Source organism: Zosterops lateralis (genome assembly GCF_965231275.1).
Source record: "Zosterops lateralis genome assembly, chromosome: 2".
Lineage (NCBI taxonomy): Eukaryota > Metazoa > Chordata > Aves > Passeriformes > Zosteropidae > Zosterops > Zosterops lateralis.
Genome location: NC_139763.1, coordinates 4,694,923 through 4,718,598, shown reverse-complemented (window position 1 = coordinate 4,718,598; position 23,676 = coordinate 4,694,923).

The following is a 23,676-nucleotide window of genomic DNA, read 5'->3' as shown; positions in this document are numbered from 1 at the left end:
CATTCTTTGTGCCAGGTTCAGTGCTTGCCGCCCTTGGCCTTATTTTCCCAATGTCTGTGGCAATGCTGCAGAGCACCTGGGCCTGAGGGAACACCAGACTCTTCCTCAGGTGCTCAACAAGAATATGAGAAATGCAAGTTTTTGCTCCAGTGCAGATTTCCTGAGTGATCCTCAGGAATCCATTTAATCTCACTGTGTATCAATTCCCTATACGACAAAAGGTGGCTGTTATTTCAAAATTTTTTGAATGATGTTTTGAAAATGTATTGTAAAAATCTTAGAAGGTAAACAGCCATGGAAAGAAAATATGATTGTGTATATATATATATATGCACATGCACATATATATTTCTTCCTTCTCTTTTTCTGTGTTCTTTTAGTTCCCTTTATTTGTGATTTTAGTAGAAAGTAATGATATAGGAGCCTGTGGTGTCTTCCGAACTAATTGCATTGTTTTTTGGGTTTTTTTGTTTTTTTGCCTGTGTAAGGCAATTGGGTTTCTCTTCTGGCTAGAAGCAGTATATTTACACTGGAAACTGCCCTAGAAAATACACAGCTTGAGCGTCTTGTAGTTTTATATGGTCATTTGACAGGGGAACATTGGTCTGCCAATTGCTGTAATTTAGCTCAGTTTCTGTAATAAATTCTTTGGTTTTTACTAGCTGATCTGGGCAACAGATTAATGTTGGTTTTCAGTTGCTGCACGGATGACTCAGCTTTGCCAAAGTAATTTGCAGTGCCCTGTTTCTGGGTTCCTATGAGTCAAGAGGGTGATTTTAAGGGTTCTTAAAACACTCCCAATCTGATTCTTCTGCCCAGATTGATTCACAAATAAAACCCTGGCATTTGCTGTTGTGCCATAGATTTGTTAAGTCAGGGTTACTCAACCTGCAACTGGTTTTACATGTGAGAAAGGGAGGGTACAAGGTGGCAACTCTTCATGTTTGACTCATGTAGGTGCAATGGATATAGATATAGATGATATAAATGTAGATTATATAGATATAGATATAGACATAGATGATATAGATTATGTAAATATAGATGGTATAGATATATGTATAGAAATAGACATAGGTTATATAAATATAGATGATATAGAGATATAGATATAGATGATATAGATGATATAAATATAGATGATATAGATATAAATATAGATATAGACATAGATTATATAAATATAGATGATATAGATATAGAAATAGATATAGATATTATTTAACAATTTTTTTTTCCCAGTGGAAGTTACTTTGGTGCTGGGGGATGGCAAGCAGATTCTGAGACTCGAAGTCAATTTAAACAATCGTGTTGGGCACCGTGTCCACACCAAATGATGGACACCCTTTATCAACTCATTTTCAGCCTATGACAGCCCAGGAGCTCATGGCACTTGGCCACATGCGCAAGTGACATCGTGGCTTGGCAGATTGAGTGGCAGCTTCAGTCACTGGAGGTGATGAGTGTGTGTCACCTTGTCATGGCTGGGTCCCATTCTCCTCCTTCCTATTTCAGCCATTCCTTTTTCATCTCAGGTTTCCTCTTTTGTCTTTCACAGGCAGTGTTGCTGTGGCAACAGTGTCTCTTGACCACCCTGCCTTCCTCCCAGGGCCACCCCTGCCAGCCTCCCACCTGAGAGGGTTCACCCAGCCCAGGAGCTCTCCCTTAAAGCCGCTTTCCGAGTGTGCGCGTGGAAAGTTGATATCCTCTGCTGTTGAGGTGTCTCTGGACAGTGCAGGTGGAGCCCCTGGGCTGGAATCAAGTCTTATGTTGCTGACTGGCACAGTTTTCCATGCAAAGTCTCTGCAGGAAGCTGCTCTTGAGCAGTTCAGCCAAAAACTCAAAGGGATCTGTCAGCGTTTGTCGGCAGGGATGCGGCGTGGTAGGCACAATACTCTGGTAACTGCAGTGTTTGAATCTGTCTTTTCACAAGCCAAGAGCTTTTCTGAAGTGACTAACTTATGATTTTGATTTGCAGAATCCTTTTCTCTTGAAAAAAAACGCGCTTTTTCAATATCTTTTTGGTAGGTAAAATAGCAAACAGGCCCTTTCCCCCTCCTGAAAATCTCCTCTGTATTTAGACTTGACCTGAGCTGATGCTGTCCAGCATTGCTTTACCAAGGCGAAAAACACAACTTCAAACCCACTTTCAATTTCCAGGACAGAGGTTTTTTTCCAGAAAAAATATACAAATAGAATAATAGAATGGCTTGGGTTGGAAAGTACATTAGAGATCACCTAATTCCAACCCTGTGCCAACTCTCCCTTGAGACCAATTAACTCAGTGCTCCATCCAACCTGGCCTTGAACACTTCCAGGGATGGGGAATCCACAACTTCTCTGGACAACCTGTTCCAGTGCCTCACCACCCTCACTGTAAAGAATTTCTTCTGGAAAAGCAATGCTACTGGTTCTTCCTCAAGCACCTTCCTAAAACCTTTTTCATTTATTGCTCTTTTGAATGGGATCCATTCAGCAGCTGTAAATATTTCTTCTCAACAAGACCTCAGTGCATAGAAGGACCTTTTATAGGGTTTGATGAGTGTGTTGAAATGATTAATTAAAAAAATGTTTCCACAGATATCGAAATGCATAATCAAATGTATTTTTAATGAATTATGTAACAGTCTGTCACAACGGGCTATTTATATGAGACGTTTCCATTTGACACAAATTATTGCAGCTGTTTATTAAAATAAGGATTAATCTCGTGTATGTTACATGTGCATGTTATTTTATACTTATTCACAAAGAAATGCAAGGTCAGACTTAAATGATAAACTTCCATATGTGGTGTAGCTAATGAACAGATAAATGGGTCTGAGATGGGTGGAGAAGAATATCTAGAAAGAAAATGTTTGGGAAGAGGCAATATCATCTATTCTGGAAAACCTGTTATTTAGCAATAATTTACCTGAGTCTAAGCTGAAACTTCTATGAGGAACAGAATTAAGATTGTAAGAGAAAATTGCATGACAGTGTGTTAGTAAAGTGAATTTCCTGTGTGTGTCATGTAATCATTGGGTATCTGGGCCAGGAATTCTGCCTGACGTTGCTAAAAATATTTTCCCAAGATAGTACTGTATCTATTGTCCAGTGATCCATTAGATAATAAATGAAAGGGTAGTAATGAAGTTGTTGAAACTGGTAGCCTATTACTCTAAATGGTGGATTTGATAGGATTGTACCCAAAATATCTAATAATTTTAAGCAGAAGAATAATAAACTCTAAATTACCTGGTACTAAAGAGTCCTTAGGGAAATCGTTGTGAATAATCCTCTGAAAACAACATCTCATTGTCTGTAGGGTTCAATAAAGCAAGTTGGATCATGAAAAAAAAAAAAAAAAAAAAAAAAAAAGAAATAAATACAAACTGGAAAGGAAAGCATTGTGCCTGTGCTAAACTCCTTGGTGTATTTATATCCTGAACATTTTACAATTCTGGTCATGGTTTCTCAGAAAGAACTTCAGTGAATAAAAAAGGTGTGGAGAAGGGAAGGAAAGATGGCCAAGGACACAGAATAACTTGTCTGCTGGGTGAGAACAAAGTATGCTGTATTTTTATCTTGGAGATGAAATCAGCACTAACAAGGCTAACATGGATGCTGTGAACAGCATGAATAGGGAATAAGTCGTGGGATTTATTATCATACCAAAATTAGGTGATACCCAGTAAAATGATTAGGTAATACATTAAGGCACACACTCAAAAAATAGATTTTCATTGACTGTTTTATTTGTTTTGTAGAGTTCACAGCCACAAGATGCTGTGGATGTTAAACTATTACAAGTCTTGAGAGGAAAAAAAGTAGATCAAAAGTTCATGGACATACTTTTGTCAAGAAAGAAAGCTCAGATGCAGCTGAGGATGAAGACCTGTGGGGTTTGTTGGGACACTGAGGACACTGCTCCATGTCCTTCCCAGGGCATCCACCACTTGGAGTGGGAGACCTTTCATCCCATGTGAGCTTTTGATCTGGTCAAACACAGCTGCTCCAATGTACTCTCTGATGTGATAAGATGAAAAAAAAAAGTTGGTCTTGACAGGCGAACATGTTTTTCTCAATTTCTACATTGATGGATTTTTGTACATATACCCACTGCCCAAAATGCACATCTAATTGTTCTTTGGGAATAATTTTCTCACTAGGAAATAAAAAAAGTATTTAATCTAATTTAGTATTTTATTTAGTAAAGGAACTTACCAAACCAAGTTATTTCAACAATTAAAAAAAATTAAACAAGTATTTAAAAAATAAATTATTTCAATCATTTCATTTAAGTGAGAGGACATAAGATTTCTAGTTATCATATCTTAGAAATACCCCAACCTATCGAGTAGCAGCAATAAAATGAAATAGAATAGGTCAAATTCCTGTAGAACTATATAGAAGTTGAATTTGGTTTTAAATAATGCTTTACGCCCTTTCTGTCAGAGCAATCAGAGTTCTTTGGACTTACATGGCTTAAATCTCAGCTGGGGTTTGGAAGCTTTTTTATGTATCACCACAAAATGGTATTTTTTCAAGTTCGTTTTTATAGACTTTTTTTTTCCCCCGTTGCTTTGGGCATGAATTAATTTTCCATTCCTGGTAACTAAAGTCCTGGGTGGCATTCACTATCTTGAAGTAGCAACAGGAAATGGAAAAATTACAGTTTATTTTGTTGCAGTTGGGTACCTTTAAAAACATTTGTAGACACTGCAGTTCTATTGAGACTTTCAGTGAACTGTTGCACGTTCCTTAATTACAGAGAAAATCAGGTCAAGAAACGGATTCCATCCCCAAAGATTATTTTATTTCTGCTAAAGCCACACTGTGGTAAGAAATAGCACATCCCTTCTTTTCCCTTTAGATAAATTTCAGTTTGTACTGTCAGAAACCAGCATGTGATGTGGAACCTAAGCCAACCTGTGGGCAAAACATCTCCAGGCAGACATAAAATTATACCATGAACAAATCCCCTCCATGTATATGTAAGAATTTCACTTTTGTTTGGAATAATCATGACATAACTTCATCATTGATACCTTCTTGAAGATGTGGATGTTCTTGGTTTCTGGTGCAATTGTTCTCTGAATGAACATGTGAATGACTCCTGGTCTTCATTTTACTTTCAGTTTTGGGGGAGCAAAAGGACGAGGCAGATGGGAGCTCTTATTATGTTCCCACTGTTTATGCTGGGGAGCTGCAAGTGGGATGTCACATCCTACTTCATCCGTCACAGTGAGTCAACGCATGTGAAGAGTTCAAGATGTTCCCTTCAGCAAAGCGAGGCAGAGCCCGCCAGGGAGAGGAACTCAGAGGTTTTGTGTTCACAAATAACTGCAACTACTTCAGGAAATGGCAGAAATGCAAACCTGAACAACACAATTCTCTCCCAAGGTCAGACAGCAGCACTCGGGGAAAAATGAGGAAGGGTGAAATGTGCCAACCCCAACCACTGCTCTGTTTTGCTTGTCCTACCCAAGCAAGGGGGAAGAAGTAGGAATGACTCAGAAGAGACAATGAAAATTATTAGCACTGTGAAAATGTTCCTTGACAGAGTAGATTATACAAGGTAAAAGTAGATCGTTCCTCAAATGCATAATGAGAAGCATGGCAGGTCTGTAAGAGAAAGTCTGATGAAGACGATGGTAACAACTTCAAAGTCTTTTATCAGGTTATTTTTCCTCATATTATTCCACAAAAAACCCCAAACCCCCCCCCCCCCCCCCAAAAAAAAAAAAAAACCAACAAAAAACCAAACCAAACCAAAACAAAAAACCCCCCACAAAACCCTGATGGAACTTTTCATAGAATGGTTTATGTTAAAAAGACTTTAAAGGTCATCTCATTCCACCCCCCTGCCATGGGCAGGGACACCTTTCACTAAACCAGGATGCTCAATGCCCCATCCAACCTGGCCTTGAACATTTCCAGGGATGGAGCATCCACAGCTTCCCTGCTCCAGTGCCTCACCACACTCACAGTGAAGAATCTCTTCCTAGCATTAAAAAAACTCACTGCTTTTCTTTTTCATAGAAAAAACCTACTGCTACAAGATATTATTAAACAGTGTGCTGATAGCAGTGAAAAGAGCTACAGCAGAGTATGAAAAATGGAAGCACTTGTTTTCCAAAGGATGCAGTTTTATGAGAGCTCAACACTTGGTCTTCAGGATATAAATTAAGAACTAATTAGCTTTCATCCTAGTCATGAGGGTGTTTATTTCTTGCACTCTGTAGCTCTCTATAAAGCCCAGCCAAGACTGGTTGTCTTAGGTTGCAATGCAAGATGTAACCATAAGTATGTATTCTGTTATCAGCAGTTAAAACCAAGTGAGGCAGTGTTCTTTATCTCTTCCAGGACCCATCCTCCCTCCAGGGGATCTCTGCTGTTCATGGGCCACCAAGGCTGACTGCATGGCTGATACAATTCCATCATCCCATTGGGAGGAGCCCAGCGAACCTACCCGGATAAAACCTGAGATTCAGAACACCAGGACAGCCTGTTTGCACTGGATTCCCAGAGGAGGACCAGACCCAACTCACCACCACTGGACCTTCAAAGGAAAACTACACCTTTCTACAGGCTCATCTCTGCTCCAACAGAACCACATCTGTCCCTTCAGGAGGACTTGATTGGACTGCTTCCAACACCCTGACTGGCAGGGTGTCAGGTTGTTTTCGTTTTCTGTTTGTTTTTTTTTTTTTTTTTTTTTTTTACTACTGCATTTTTATTTTAATATTCCTAGTAAAGAACTGTTATTCCTATTCCCATAGCTTTGCCTGAAAGGCTCTTAATTTCAAAATTATAATAATTCGGAGGGAGGGGGTTTACATTTTCCATTCCAAGGGAAGCTCCTGCCTTCTTTAGCAGGCACTTGTCTTTCCAAACCAGGACACTGGTGACATGTCTGACGACATGTGACAATGCTCGGTTGATTGGATCATGGTGCAGATAATACCAAGGCTGTGGGTAAAATCCCTGTATGGGTCATTTACTCAAGACTTGGACTCCATGATCCTTTTGTAGCTCCTTTCCAACCCAGAACATTCTGAGAATGTCATGACTGGATATGGCAACACTCCCACAATGTGGAGAGCACAGGGTTGGGTTGTTCCTCTTGTACTTTATCTTATATGCTTGTCAATCCCAATAGTGATAAGTAGGAAGGGGTTATGTTTTCAGGAAGATTCATGTACTGAGCTGAGGCTGAAATGCAGAGCAAAATCTTAAAAGGCAAATTCTTGGAATCTGAAGTTTAAGGAAGGAGAATGCAAAAGGTGTTGGGTTTGGGATCAGACCCCAGCCATCTGATGCATTCTGCATTACATGGTGTTATTGTCAATAAAATATTCTCTGAAGTGTTGTCTCGTGATACTGTCCATGTCAGAAAGGCTCTTAGTTGCTCAACATAAATATACCAGAAATGTGGTCCGTAAAAATGCGTGGAATTGTTCATCTGACCTCACAGCTCCATGTTTTCAGTTTAAAACCCTGAGCATTTGCCAGGTTTGTGGGCAGATTCTGCAGTCTGCACTGAGCAACGTCACTGCACCAACATTGCCACAATCCATGGAAAGCACAGAAAGCTTGGAGAGAGGTCAGGGTTTTCCTGTGGTGTTGGCAAAGGGGAATGAGGGCAGCCTTGGGGGAAACATGATCAGTTCTGATGGCAGTAAAGAGTGGAAGAAGGCCAGGATGAACCCCTGAGGAGAACTGGATGATGTAGGCTGGAATAGGACCACAGCTTCAGGAACTTGCAGATAAAAGAAGGATATTTGGATGGGTTCTTGGAGTGATCCCAAGAGAGATCTATGGGGTTTGTGGGGGCTTGTGCAGATTTTGGAAGGCTGCTGGTGTTTATAGGACTACTTCCCTCTCCTTATCCCCAAGATTATAATTCTCTGGAAGTAAACCTCCTGCTTCTTTATCTGTGACTATTTCCCATCTGGTACAGGACCTTTTCTCTCCTGCCCCAGGTGTTGTGAATGAGTTGTTCAGGTTAATTAAAGAGTAACTGCCAAAGGTATTGACAGGGCAAAAGCAGGTTTAATCTAAATTTGACCATGTTACCTGTGCATCCCTGACCAAATCCCCTCTCCCTTCTGAGTGGTATCCTCCTCCTGCTGTGGTCTCAGGAGCTTTTCCTCAGCTGAACTGTTACTGTGAGAAGAAGGAAAGAGGACAGGGCAGGGGCAAAGCCTTCCCCTGCAGCACAGAAAGGCTAATGGAAGTGAGCAGTGAGAAACTAGGCAGGAGAGCAGTGGCAGAGGACTTTGGAGGTTGCTCAGATGCTGGACCTTCTCTCTCCTCTCATTCTGCAAAGCAGGGACCCTGGGGTGCTCAGCAGCCACTGCCTAAGGCAAAAGTTGATTTTGGCTGTACACAAATCCAGCCTATAATTGTCTACATTTGTTTGAGCTACACTCACCTCTGTGGCTTACAACAATACCTTGAGTCCCCCTCATGCTGTTCTGGGCACTCTTTTTGGGGTGTGTGGGAGGGCTAAAGGGAGGAAAATTAAAGAGAAGGGGTCTGGTGTCCCCAGCACAGGAAGGACATTGATCTGCTGAAGTGAGTCAAGAGGTCCCCAGGTTGATTAGAGGAATGGAGCAACCCTGGTGTCAGGAAAGGCTGGGAGAGCTGGGATTGTTCAGCCTGAAGAAGAGAAGCTTCAGGGTGACCTCACTGTGACCTTCCAGATGGAGAGATATTATTTACAAGGTGTTGTAGTTTGAAAGCAAAATGAGTGAGAGGCTCCAAGTCAGAAATACAATTTAATAAGAAGAAAGGTAAAAAAGTAAAATAAAATGAAATAAATGCAATAATAAAAAAGACCACTGACAGAGTCAGAACACAACCTGAGCAGGGTGGTGGAAGCAGTCCAGGTGAGCTGCTCTTCCTGAAGCAGTGAACCTGTAGAAAGGTCTGGTGGCTCTGGTCTTCTGGGAATCCAGTGGGTCAGGGCTGCTTGTCCTGTCCCAAATCCCAGATTCTCTCCAGGTGGGAATGCTTGGCTCCTCCCCCTGGGCGGAGCATCTCCCAATGGGATGAGGAGTCGTGCAGTGGCTCCTTGATGGCCCATTAAACAGAGATAACTCCTGGAGGGAGTTACCTGTGAGTCCTGGGCAAGGCATTGATGGGCCATGAGCAGAAGAGCCCAAAGGAAGGGGGCCTGGGAAAACACTGCCCCACCTGGTTCCTACAATTAATAAAGATGGTGATAGAATAAATACTTTGTGCATATCCTACACTACAACCCAGGACACAAGGGTCTGGAGAGACGCGAAAAGGGGAAATGGCTTCAAACTGACAGAGAGAAGGATTTGATTAGATATCAGGAAGAAATCTTCTGAGGGTGCTGAGGCCTCAGCTCAGATTGCCCAGAGAAGCTGGGGCAGCCCCACCCCTGAAAGTGTCCAAGGCCAGTTTGGAATGCTGAGCAACCTGGGATAGTGGAAGGTGACCCTGCCCATAGCAGGGGCTGGGACTAAATGATCTTTCAGGTCCTTTCCCACCTAACCCATTCTGTAATTCTGCAATTGCTGCCGCACCCACAGAAAGCTCCTTCACATTGCCAAAGTTGTTTGTCTGAGGCTTAGACAAACATCTTGGAAAAATACAGTCTCTTTTCTTGTGAGCATCCCACAGTCAAAGCGCAGGCACGTATTTATCAGAAACCTATCATGTACCAGATGGCAGAATAAAGTGGTTGTTTAAACACACTGTGACTTGGGGTAACCTGGCATAGCACATTCTCAAAATACGCCGCATATGTTTCTTCACAGATCTCAACTTAAGTATAGCAATGAATAACTTCTTCAAAATCCTGGTACAACAACATGCCTTTTGTTTCCTGCGTGTTATCTAAGAGCTGCTGCAGCAAATGTAAGGAAGGAATTAGAGCTGGAAATCAGCATTGCTGAAGACAGTGCTGAAAATTTTCTTTTTAAAATGTAGGTCTGCAGCTGTGCTGTGGGTGAAATCCTGAAGGACTTGCCTTCCAGAGCCTACCCAAAGCACTCAGCTGCCATCGGGTTGTCTGGCTGCTCTCCTCCATAGGCAAAACCTGTGCCTCTCACAGGATTCTGGCCCAGGACAGAGCTCTGCCTGTGCACAGAGATTCTGGTGGAACCTGTAGGAGAAGAACTGGGAGCTGTGGTGGGTTCTCATTCCCCGATTTCAGGGCTCTGTGAGGAAGCTATGTCAGCCCACGTGGCCAAAATACTCTTTGCCCAAAATCTGGCCATGAAGAACAGCCCTCACTCCCTACCTTAGGGATCTGTGTTAGACAGACCTGCTTCTATTCAGGCATTATGGAATAAGCTCAGCAGCTTCACAAGGTTGTGGTAAATTTCCTCAATCAACAAAGCAAAATCTTTTTGGGGAAAGGCAACTTTCTCTCTGTTTGCTGTGTATCACTGCCTTGTACTGATTCTGGGACTCAGAGACCTGGATGAACCCCCCAAACTTTAATTATTGATAATCTGCACCAACTTCCTTGGGGTGAGCTTCTCTGAGGTTTTGACCAAACCCAGCACTTCATAAGAAAACTGTCTTATTGAATTTTGACCCCTATCCTTCCATAGTTTCCTAATTACCCTTCTCAGTTCCTAAATCTTCAATTGAAGAGAAAAATGGAAAACATTTGACATGAAGATTTTGCTACAGGTTTGATTGTTTTCCCCTTCTCTCTCTCTGTTACATAACTGTTTTTCCCTTCACTTAGAAGAAGTGTTATTACTCACATGTGATGCATAATCCTCTCCCACACCTCCCATCTCTGCTTTCCCTCCTGAGCATGAGCTACTAAATTTCCTGACAATATTTTTTGAATTACTTTCCATGTCTGCTAATGCTGTGAGGGGAATACAGGCAGCAGAGAGAGCAAGGGGGTCTCTGCTGTCGCTCGCCTGCTGTCTGAGGAACTGTGAACTAAATTTTGCTTGCAGAATCTCCACCTCAAATTGAGGCCAAAGAGACTTTCAGACCTCAGCTGGTCTTCCTTATGACAAATGTTGTTTGCCAGATTTATTGGTTTGATGCCAGGGAGAGAATCTGCAGTCGTGGCTCTCAGAATCCAGCGGGTGACAGTCGGAACAAACTGAGTGGGCTGGACCCGAACGTGACTGCAAGACAATAAACACAGAACACTCTCAGTGCAGCTACTTGCACACAATCTCTCTCTGGAGGAAGAAAACCCAACAAAACCAACATACTTTTAAATCTGTCAACAATGGTTTTATCAGGAGACAAGATTTCTTGTGAGAAGTCCCCCGTTCTGTTAAGCATATGGTCAACAACTTGCTGTGTCAAGCGAGCAGTAGCACGTGCTGGGAAATGCAAAACACCACAGGATCAATGAAAGCAGAAGGAATGTTCAACAACCAAAGATGTATTGGAATTTTCCCTCCTGTCAGTGCAGGGCCCAGCATAAAATCTCAATGTTCTTGGTCTCATTTAGTCTTTTAACCTACTTGATCCTGTTTCTGACATTTAAACAACTTAATATTTGCCTTATTTATATTGCTTTGTAAAATTCTGGTTTTTTTTTTTTTTTTTTTTTTTTTTGGTTTTTTTTTTGGTTTTTTTTTGGGGGGGGGTTGTTTGTTTTTTTTTTTGTTTTTGTTTTTGTTTTTGTTTTTGGTTTGTTTTTTTTTTTAATTTTTTAAATTTTTTTTTTATTTTATTTTTTTTTTAAATCTGTGTCACCACTGCTCTTTCCCTGTAAGCTAAGCATATGTCTTCTAAAGTGATATGTCTTCTAAAGTGGTTTGCCATTATCTGAAGTTTCTCTTTCCTTCTCCCCAGCCCTGAGAATTAAAGATACTTCCTTCAGGTGTTTGCCAGAAATACACAATGATTTGGGACTAAATTATGAGGAATGGCATCTCAATACTCTCTCAAGATTCATAATCTGTGGCCTTTTTGCTTTAACTTTTCTTCCTCTGTGATAACAGGATGGTGAGGGGGGAAAAAAAAGGAGCAAAATAGAGTATTTTTGTATTTAGGTTTTAAAGTGATGATGACTGGGCTCTGCAGACTTTTCTCAGGTTTGCCCTTCCTGGAACAGCATTTTAGGGGCTGAGGAGCCTCTGGCAAGAGAAATCCTATGAAAGATTGGAAGGGTAACCTTAGAGACACTTGGGATCTGATTTGTCTAAAACTGGAAATCACCGAGAGGAGAATATTTCATCCAGTTAATTTTCACCTCAATTATACCAAAAAGGAAAGAAAGCAAGTCATACTATCAAGATCAATAGTAGGATGGGATTAACTGATTTTTTTTTTTATGTTCACCATCCTAATTAATAAACAAATATAACACATGGAATTAATAAATGATGTTCATGATACTAATGGTCCATTCTTATCCTTTTAGGGTACTAAATGGAGTTGCTGAAAAAGAAAAAAGCCCTTTAAAATAAAGTGATGTTTATTAAATTAATTGAAAATGAATAATTTAATATTTTAAACCAAGAAAGTCAAAAATATACAGGTGAATAACAGTTCATGAGGTAGAAAGGTGAGTGAAAGTATACATCTTATTGAAATATACCTGTCACTGGTTGTAACAATTTTTCCATTTCTGTCTGAAAGAAGAAACTTCTTTTAGCTCAATATTCAAGCAATGCTGCACTTTCTAGTCTATGACCAGGTCTCTTGGGCACTGCACTAATTAGTTAAGAATTAGTAAAAGAAATAATGAGTAACGTGGAATGACTTCAGTAAGAAACAGGATTTCATCGTGGCATTATTTAGCCTGTTACTAAGAGCACAGAAAACTTCAAAGGATATTTTTATCCCATCGTTGCAAGACAAGAGTAAGTAATTATTAGGATAATTTAGTAATCAGACTTAAAGGGATAATTCAATAATATGTGTTTATTTAGTGAAGGCAAATTGTCTCAAACGACATTGTTTTCTACTTAATTTCAAAGATCCTTAAAAAAAATTAAAAATAGAGTGGATAGTCCAATACAGACAAATAGAGTTAAATCTCTTAAGAAATATTCTTACAAAATCAAAGTATAGAATTTAGAAAGAATGCTCAAGGTCATTTGCCAATGAGTGCTCAAGGTCATAAAACATCTTTGTGCATATTCCAGGGAAGGCAGAATAATTTTCAGGAGGGTTGAGTTACAATAATTCTGTTTTGTATGACTGTCAAAATGGCTACAGGAGCTCCAATTTATTATAGGATTAGTGTTAAAAAGAATGGAAGGTAAAAAAATGAGTTCAGTTAAGTACCATATAAGGAGAAAGTTGAAATTAATTAATATGAATATGGATTAAATGCTTTCAGCAAGTGCAGTGAGGTGTAGTGCTGGTGTTGTTCTGGAGATTAGAGATTCTCTCCCAAAGCATTGTCAAATGCAAAGCCCTCATGACAAAAAGGAATAAATGCTGACCAATTCAAGATGCACAAAAGAAAAAGAGAAAAATAAACCCCAAACTCTGAGCTTTTGGTATTTATTTAGGGTAATCACTATCTGTTTTAATTATTGAGCAAGAATGGAAATACAGCAGGATTCAAAGGAAGGTGGTATTTGCACACATTGAATGGCTGCCATAAATAGAAATGCAGAACACATTTAAAATGAATGTAAAAATGGGTCCTACTTTTTTATTCAACACAGCATGAAGGTTTAGAGCAAGACTCAGAATTATGAGGAAATTCTCCTTCCTTTGCCCCTCAAGCACACAGATGAGAGCTGTTATAAAAGGCAGTGAGGTGTTTTTTTCCTTTTGCTTGTGTTACTTGATATGCAAACACACATCAGAAGATGGGTTGGGAATGAGGTAAGCTGAACTTGTAGGAAGAGAAGGACAAAGCCTGGTTTAAATCAGTAATTAATTGCATTGTGGTTAATGTCACAGTAGTGTGACAGCACTATGACTAAGGAATATGGCTTTAGCAGGGCTAAAACCTTCACTTTTCTGACAATTCTTCGACCTTTAGAATGAAAGGCAACCCTAAGACAGTAAACTCAAAAATATGACTTAATACAAGTACTCTTGGGTGAATGCACTGCAGATAATTGTCAGTTAAGCACACTGCAAGAATTATGACTTCTTTGTCATTATGACTTCAGCAATAATAAGACCAGTGGAGAATGTAACTTTGTAAAATTAGGTTATGATAAAATTCAGCTTAAAAAAACAAAATGCAAACCATGTCTTCTTACGGTTGCCACACACTCCATGTGCATTGCTTGTGTAAAACAGACAATTAAATTAATTTCTAGGGGAAATGCGTCTCAGATATCAAATGTGAATCCCATAATCCAGCCCTCTTATTGTTTTCCAAAGAACTGGAGGTTTTTTTTGAGTATCCTCTTCTCTTTTGCTTTTCTCATAGTCTTCTCAGTTAATACATGGAATGAGAATTGTGCACAGAAATCTGTTGAGAGCATGCTAAGGGTATTGATTTTGGATATTCCTGAATTTTTAGAACTAGGATTTGGATTCCAGTCAGGCCACTGTTCTAGAAAAGCAGGTTTTTTCACTCCTCAAGGACAAATTTTTGCATCCTTTGGAGTGCAGAAATTCCCAGTGGAATGTTTTAGTAATAAATATTGATTCATCTTCTCTCTGTCCTTTGGACTAAATTGCAACAGCCCCTCTCTTAGACGTCCTTGCATTTTTTCATGTGATGGTTGGTTTATGTTGGTACCTTTGGCAGGAAAGCACCAAACCCACAAATCTCTTTCCCACCAGTTCATCTTGGATCACAAGGGAATAACCTCCTGCTGTGCTTTGAAGATTTCCTCATTGAAGAATCCCCAGTTTTCCTGGACTTCTTTGCCCTTCAGCACAGCCTCTCCTGTCAACCAGGCTCCTAAAAATCTGAAGTCTGCCATCTGGAAGGTCAAGGTAGATGTTGTGCTGATCCTCCTCCTTACTTCTCTAAGAATTAAAAAAAACCTCTATAATTTGATTATCTTTGTGCCCCAGATAGCCTCCAACCATCACATCCCCCACCAGTCCCTCTCTGTTCACAAACAGGTCCAGTGAGGCACCTCCCCTGGACCAACTTCACCTTGGAGACTCCTCCAACTTAGATGAACCATTGTGCTCATCATTGTCTGGTTTCCCTTGCACTGGAATCACTTTGTATTCATTAACACTCTTGGCATTTTCCTGGATAGCTTTGAAAATACCTGCGATAATGTTCTTATTTATGTTGATAATAAGAACTCAAATTCTCAGATTTTACTCCTCATTTTTACAAAAAAGCCTCTATTTTGCAGTAAATTTTACTCCTCATTTTTTTAAAAAAATCCTCTATTTTTCAGCAAATTGTTCCTGCTGAGATTCACATTCATCATTTTCTCTAGAAGCTCCATGTTTGCTGCAGTCTGAAAGGCCCCTCTTGCTGAAGCAATAAAAACATGCAAGTCTTTGTGGTGAAAGGCACACGAGGAGTGATATAACTGCTCCCATAACCCCAGAATGACAGGTCTGGAGTAGAACTGGGAATAAAAATGAGACTCTGTCCATAACAAGATGTCTTAATGCTCTAAATTTGTATCCTCTGCCATATCACACAAGAAATTGGTAAGATAATATATAAAGCTTGCAAGACTTCCAGCGACATTACATCATGGAGCTTTGCACAAAGGTAGAGTTCCTGTAAGGAAAGAATTTGGGAGCATTGGCTGCTCTCTTAAAGAACAAAAACCATTTGTTTTCATGGCTGTGTGACTGCAGAATAAAAAAAATCACTGCAGTGTTTACCAAACTGATCTCAAAATCTGGGAACTTGTGTGGAAATAGCACTTCCTTGCACGTGTTTTGAGTCACAGGAAGAGTGGCAGACTGGATGATCGCTTCATAAACAGAAAAACTTTCTCCCAGATAAAGTGGAACGACTGTGTTTTAACAATTCTTAGTGGTTTGGAGGCCTGCCTGTAGCCAGTCACATCATTTGTGGCTTCCTGGGTGCATTTGAAAGTGCTCCTCATAAAAGGTCTCATTCATTTTGCTGAGAATCAAACCTTGAATCAAAGCATTCTTTATACAACTCTTGAAAAGATGCTGTTGAAGTTGTGCTTTAAGGATAATTATGGTTGAATCTTTGGTGCATTGTATCAGAGCATAAATGGAGCAACACAACCACCTAAACAGCCAAAGTTTAAATTTGGGCACGGAAGGAAAAGTGGAAGCGTGAAAGACTGTCTTTTCTATCTTCCAGAATATTTTGAAGAGACTATTTGTGATCAACAAATGTGTATTTTTCACCCAGAAGAGAGATTTCTGACATCTGAGGGCTCTATCTGAGGTTGCAAAGACCCAAAATAATAAAAAATCCATACTAACCTTCATGTAAACAGGACAATGGCACATGAGATGCAGTTTGATACAGGCATATGAGGTTTAGATCTGGTTGTTTGCTTACAAGGTCATTTTTTATTAAGAAAGGCATTTTTTATGAAGAAAGGCAAAAATTCATATTCAGCAAAAGCTTTTGTCCCAGTGACATCACAGGAGCCTGTTCCATGGCAATTTCCCAGCTCCTGATGTGTGTTTTTCCAATGACCTCATACCCACTCTGCATTCTGGGCACTGGGTGGGCTGAAACCCCTGCACACAAAGACATGACAAGGACAAGGCCTGATGAAACACGAAGCAGACAGACTGGGAGTCAGGAAAATCTGACCTCCAGGTGAGATCCCACCCCAGACTTGCAATATCAATGATTTGGGTTGGAAGGAAACTTAAACCTCGCCTCGTTCCATGCCCTGCCATGGGCAGGGACACCTCCCACTGTCCAGGCTGCTCCAAGCTCCAATGTTCAACCTGGCCTTGGGCACTGCCAGGGATCCAGAGACAGCCACAGCTTCTCTGGGCAACCTGTTCCAATGCCTCACCACCCTCATAAGGAAGATTTTTTTTCATAAATACCAACTTCCTCCAGGTCATCTATGGTTGAAAAAATCCTGGTGAGTTGGGTGTGCCCACAGAAGCCTGTGGATAATCACTGGCTCAATAAAACTGGAGAACCTGACTTTTACCAATGCAGAAGCTGCAAAAGAACCAAAGAACCAGAACAAATGCCCTCAATAGCAGAAGAGGGAAGTCTTTCAGCACGTCTGTGTTCTCTCAGCAGCATTTTTGCTTTGCCTGGGCTATGGTTTGAGCAACTGCTCATTTGTCACACGTTGCATCTGGAGTTTCCCAAGGAAACTGGGAGACAGTCTCATTGACATCTGGTTGCTGACATATCTGTGGCCCCCATTTGGCTTCCATTTCCCACTTCACTTCCTGAAATCATTATACATCAAATGGCACCAGCACAAGGATCAACCCAACTTTAAAAGTTCCTGCAAAACCAGGAATCGCAAGAGCTGATTGCAATTCACAGGGTGTTTCTACTCTCTTGTGTGATAAAATAGACTCTTCTTCTCTTTTTCTATTTTTTTCCTCCTCTTTTTTTTTTTTTCTTTGTGCAAATGTTGGTAGAAAAAGAGCCTGCAATTTGATTCCTTCAAGTGTTTGTGTTGGGAGAGCTCTTGTCGCATATGTTCACAGAGAGTGAACATAAAAGGGGCCCGAGGATAGACAAAAAATCTGTTTGACTATCTGACAAATAGTTACAGAAACATTTTGCATATTTACCCATCTTCTAAGAGAAACATATTGCGGTGCAACAAAAATGTGTTTACTGTAAAACGACATAGACAGCAGCACTTAGAACACACTTGAAAGAGTTGGATTTTGTAAGCAGCTCATTTGCATAGAAACACAGGAACCTTTGAAGCCTCAGAGACAGCATCAAGGAATAAAAGACATCCACTGGGACCAGTCTGCATTAACCTTAGGTTTGTATGGCTTTCTTTTCCTCTTAGGACCCAAAATTTCTTGAGCTATTAAATCAATTCATGAAATAATTCCATGTCTTTAAAAGTGCAATGAGTTACTGCTTCGCCACCAGATTACTCTAAATTCCTCTTGGACTGGTGCTAAATTTATATAACTTTGTTATATCACTGGCAACTTATATTTCTATAATTTCATGCAAAAGAGATTCGTTCTCACTTATGGGGTAGTGCTCCTTCTCAGTTACAGCCTGAGACCTGCTGATTTTTACTGAGTTATCCCAATAGATGGTTGGCATTCATATTCATTTTTTTTCTCTCTCCTCAGCCAGGCTGTGAGCCTGAGTGAGGCATCAAACTGAAGCCAAATTGATGTAGCATATTCAAATTTCAACCTTGTTACAGAAGAGAATGCCAAGAGTTTTTTAAAAAAAAATGTCAGGCCCTTGAGATGGAAGAATAAAATGCTGGAAAAGAAAACTTTCAAACTCAGCAAGATGATAAGTTTTACCTCTGGGAGTTCTATGTAAAAACCTCTAAGTAGATAAATGAAAGATGTCCTCAAGTACTAATGATAATAGAATGGTAAATGTAGCTATTATGATGCACATAAAAAACCTGAAAATAATCTCATTGTGCAATTGAGTGGCTAAAATCCTTCTTCCCAATCCAATACTTTAAACAGCTACATGAGAAAAGAGGCTTTGGAAACCCAACCAACACAGCAAGTTTCACTTACTTTTAGCTAGTGGGAGATTAAATCTATTTTGCTCCGGAATTTATTAGCAGAAAAGAGACATTTTTCAGCTCTGTATAGTTCCATCTGACCACACCTGAGTTTAGAGTTGAAAGTTGTTGCCCTTTCTATTTAGCTGTGTGGTAATTCCTCTAATTTCCTCTGTTTTTCCGTAGTAAAGACAAGCTTTTTCTGTTGGTTGCAGTGCAAGAGGTTTCCTGTTGATTTGATTGCACAGCTCTCGGACTTGCAGATTTGAACTTAAAGGTAAAAATAGAAATCTCTCTTAAATATTGCTCTCCCAGGAAGCATCTCACTGTGTTTCAGTATTGCAGAGGCTGGTGATATCCTTGATTTATGTTTTAAAAAGTGACACTAGAGCTGTCTGGGGCTAAAAGGAGGCTGGAACCCAAGCAGGTCTAGCAAGGCCAAGTGCTAAAATAGTGCCTGGTCATGCTGGGGAAGGAGAGGAAGAGCAAATTAATATTATCACAAGAAATATTCACATTGGTGTGCATGATATGGGCACAGTGTTCTGATGACACCCAGAAATGGGATCACTACAAAAATTGCAGCTTTTCTATGTCTATGGAGGTCTAGAATAACAAATTAAACTATCACCTATGAGAAACAACAGAATATTAACATATTAATGGCCCTGTTTTGGGATAGGGATGAACAACTGGGTTAGCTTCAATGTTGCTTTAAAGTTGTGTTTTCCTAGGATACAGGGTAATTTCTGTCTGCAGCTGTGCTTTCCTAATCTCTAATAATCACAAAATATTTAAAAAAGACATCCAGTATATCTGACAGCAACTGTTCTATGTCCAAGTAGCTTTATGGTGGCTGTTTAACTCCTAAGATAGGAATATATATTAATAATAACAAAGATGAAACACTGGTAACCTAAAACCAGGCCAAGGAAGGAGAATTAACCTCTCTGTTACCAGCAGCACCAGCGTCCCAAGGGGCTTTCTTTTCTTATTTACAGGGTACATCCTGTCTGCACCAGCAGTTCTACTTGAAATGGAGTTCTAGCTGAGAGACATTTCATTCAGAGCAAATATTGGAACTTTACAGATGCTTGCCTGCAGCTGTACAGAAAAGACAAACAGCCTCGAGACAAGGCAGCCTCTCAGAGCTTTTTCTTTGCTCCGTTTTAGCAAGGCAGAATGTGAACATCTATGCAGATCAGATGGGGAGCCGGAGCTCGGATGAGACATTAATAGAACCCGCTGGGAATCAGGGACCTGATGCTGCCAGAATCAAAACTCTTTGTGCAGAGGGGGAGATGTGAAGGTGCACAAGACTCTGCTGAACCAGGACGGAGGGAGCAAGATCTGTCAAAGCCCCATGTCAGCAGTGAGCTGGAAGGAGGCAAGAGCGCTGTGCAAACACCTATAGAAGTAATGTGGGGGAGGAAAACAAGAGGAAAAGTCTGCCCCGTCACTAAAAGCCCAAGATATATTTTACAGATGAAATTTTTGCTTCCATAAAGAGAATTTGCGTCTCAGAAGAGGAGGTGACCCAGTAATGTGCACTCACAGCCCAGAAAGCCAAACCACAGCCTGCGCTGCATCCACAGCAGTGTGGGCAGTGAGGAGGGGATCCTGCCATGGAAATCCACCTGCAGAGCTGCCTCCAGTGTGTGAGCTACCTCTGCTCTGCTGTCACCCGTGATGGTTCTTGCTTCCTGTTTTCCTTACCAAGGTCAGGATTAATATAGGGGCAATGTAGGTTTCAAGTTTGGAGTTGGGTGTTTATTATTTCTTATCTATTTACAGACTCACAAGCCATGAGCTTTAACTAGCAAGTGAGAGAAACTAAGGTAAAATGCCTTGCTTCTAACTCTTACCAAGGTTATTTAGCACTAATTACCCAATAACGAGGTGACACCTAAATAATATTATTTATACTTTTGACCCAATAATGACCACCCAAGGCCCACAATGTGGACCTTTTTCACCCAATTACAAAAACCATCCAAACTCGTGAAGAAGAAGGAAGAAGAAGGTGAAGAAGAAGGATTCAGACCAATGCCCAAAATCCTCCATCTTGACTCACATATATAACTATATACTAAACCTCCAAATTCTCAGTTTCCAGAATTCCAACATAGGACTGATATGGACCTGCACAAAGGGCTGGAGCTCCTTTCCTACGAAGTCAGGCTGAGAGAGTTGGGGTTGTTCAGTCTGGAGAAGAGAAGGCTCCAGAGAGACCTTGGAGAAGCCTCCAGTGCCTAAAAGGGGCTGCAAAAGAGCTGGAGAGGGATTGTTTACAATGTCATATATTGATAGGAGAAGGAGTAATGGCTTTAAGTAGAAAAAGGGTGGGTTTGGATCAGATATTAGGAAACAATTCTTTACTGTGAGGGTGGTGAAGCCCTGGCAGAGGTTGCCCAGAGAAGCTGTGGCTGCTCCATCCCTGTGACGTGTCCAAGGCCAGGCTGAAGCTCTGTGCAGCTTGGGATAGTGGAAGGTGTCCCTGCCCCTGGCAGGGGGCTGTGCCCCTTGGCGCTGCATCTGTGAGGATGTGCTTCAAACAGCTGCCAGAGCCTGCCTTTGTCCTTATCCACAGTGCCATTCCCAAAGCCACCTCCTCCTCTGTAAGAAAAGAAGATGCTCCAGGAACCTTCCTCCTCTCTGTTGGCCACCCCCAGCGTGGGCTGACAAGGTTTTAACCTCTAATCTGGTGTGGGAGTTTGATAGACAGACTCCAGCTCTGACACAGGAGGCCCAAAGCCTTTGAGGAATACGACTCTCTGCTTATTAAGCCTGTCCTATTCCAGCCAAGGAGTGCTCAAAATAATCTCTGGTAATAGCTACAGGAAGGGTCACTGCTTGAAAGAGACAACATGATCAAGTGTTCCCCTGTGTTCTACTTTTCCAGCTTCTTTTTTTTTTTCCCCTTTGAACTGGAAGACCGTGGGCAATGGGGATAATATTTCTTTCTGTATGTGGAAAATACCTTACCAGGAAAACTAATTTATTCAGACAGAAATATCTTCCTTTTCCTAAATATGCAGAAAATCAAATGCACAGTGGAGCAGCAAAAAGGAGGGTCTTCCTTGGTTGCAGTTTATTGCAGTGAAATTCCCTACTGTGCCAGAAGTAATGTCACAGTAATGAGTAATGTCACAGAGGTCCCAGGTAACTGCAAGTTTTGGGTGAGTATCATGCCATATTTATTGTGAAACAGAATCACTGCTTTTAGGAAGGTTGAAAATGAGCTTTTCTACAAAAAAAAAAAAGAAGTGCATTTTCCTCCCTTGCAAGTATCTTGTATTTTGACACGTTGAAAGTTGAAGGAAATAAAAGACTTGTACAGCAGGAGTATCTAAATTGATTATACTATTTCTGCTAAGGAATCTTCTGTATGTCAAGGATCAGCTCTGGGTGGTAAGGGTCACAAAATGCCTCAGCTGAGTTGGGAATAACCTACTAGAAGGTTTCTTCACTGAAGTTAGAGTCAAACAAAGCTATTTTGGTTTCAGGGACAGTGTAGAAAATGAAAACAGAATTTGAAGTTCTATTGGTTTCCTGCAGTGCTCCATAACCCTATAATATGCATGTAGGGGGATTTTGATTTTCCTTTATAAACATGCCTGGAAAATCACCATTTTCTGCAGTCCCAGATCCATCATTTCCTCAGTGGTCAGGGATTTTCAGGGTTTATAGGATTCCAGTACAGGTCAATGACCCAAGCACTGACACTTATTTCTGTCTTATGGATAATTTAAAAATTGTTTGATATGAAGGAAACCCAAATTTTGAAACAACTGAAAACATTTACTATCCTTCCAGCATCTCAAAAACATTGTTTGCTGTTTCCCTGAGGTGCTGGCATTTATTTGATGGCTCAGCAACAAACTCAGTGGTTCAACCCACCAGATATTGTGGTGAGCTGCCTTTCCAGCTGTTCTCTGCTTGTGTTTGTGTGCAAACCTGTGTGTGTGCACACCTGAAAGTATCAGCACGTTTGGTGCTGCACCAGCAGAAACATAATTCATTCTGTCACTTATTTGAGAAGCTGCTGTAAATGATGTGTAAAAAACCCACTGGATAAATACATTTTGTGCCATAAAACTCTTATCACCTGCAAAAGCAGGTGTTGATGCTTCAGGAATACACACACACACACACAGAGTGTTGCAGACTGCAGAAATCTGGAGTGTGTTTGTGTCTCTTGTAGCTCTTCCTTTAACATTTGATTATTCGTTCAGGGCCAGCGTGTTGCTGCTGCTTATCTATATATTGACAAGATTGGTTCCATGTAGAGCATTTGCCTGTATCTAACTTTGTTTGCAAAGACTATTTCAAGATGATGCCAGTGGGGGTGGGGATGTGAGAGGAAGAGAGGGAGAGAATATTTTTAATTAGTTTTGTGTGGGCAGGAGGGAGAGGACAGACGTACACTGTAAATGTATCATATTTTTTTTACATTTTTCTTGTGATCTCAAGCGGCAAACAGACCAATCACAGCAGCCCAGCAGCTTCATTTTGTGCTGTTTTTGGAAGACTTGGCGCAGCTAAGCACCCTTATTGTTGTTCCTGCTTGACATTCCCTGTCCTTGACATCTCCCTTCCCTGGAATCGATGATGACTGCCATCTCAGCCCTCAGGCTGCTCCACGGCTGCTTTCAACTGAGATTGCCTCGTCCCTTATTCCTTGCTGCCCTACTTTTGCCCCTCACCACCCCCTCTCTTAGAGTCCACAGCAACTCGGATTCAGGAGAGAGGTTTTGAAAGGCGGGAGCTTTGCGCACCCGGCCGAATCCCTGGTGGAAATTTCCCAGCTGAGTGGGGCTGGCTGCAAACCATTTCCCTGCCTTCCTGCCAGCTCTGACCCAATGTGGCAGCTGAGGAGCACCACCAGGGTGAAACAGTTAGATATAAAAGCAAACAATTTGTGGCACCTCTGCCTTTCCCGACAGGCGCGGCCAATCCCGAGGAAATCGCGCCCGTGGGGGATGAGGAGCTCTGGTTTCTCCTTGGTGCTCTCCATTGCACCCCAAGGACATGATTATCCCATGCCAGAAGTCATCTTCCTTGTTAGACCTCGTTGCTTAATTGCAACAGTGCAGCCAAAAAAAAAATAAATAAAGGGGAAAAAATGGGGGAAAGGGAA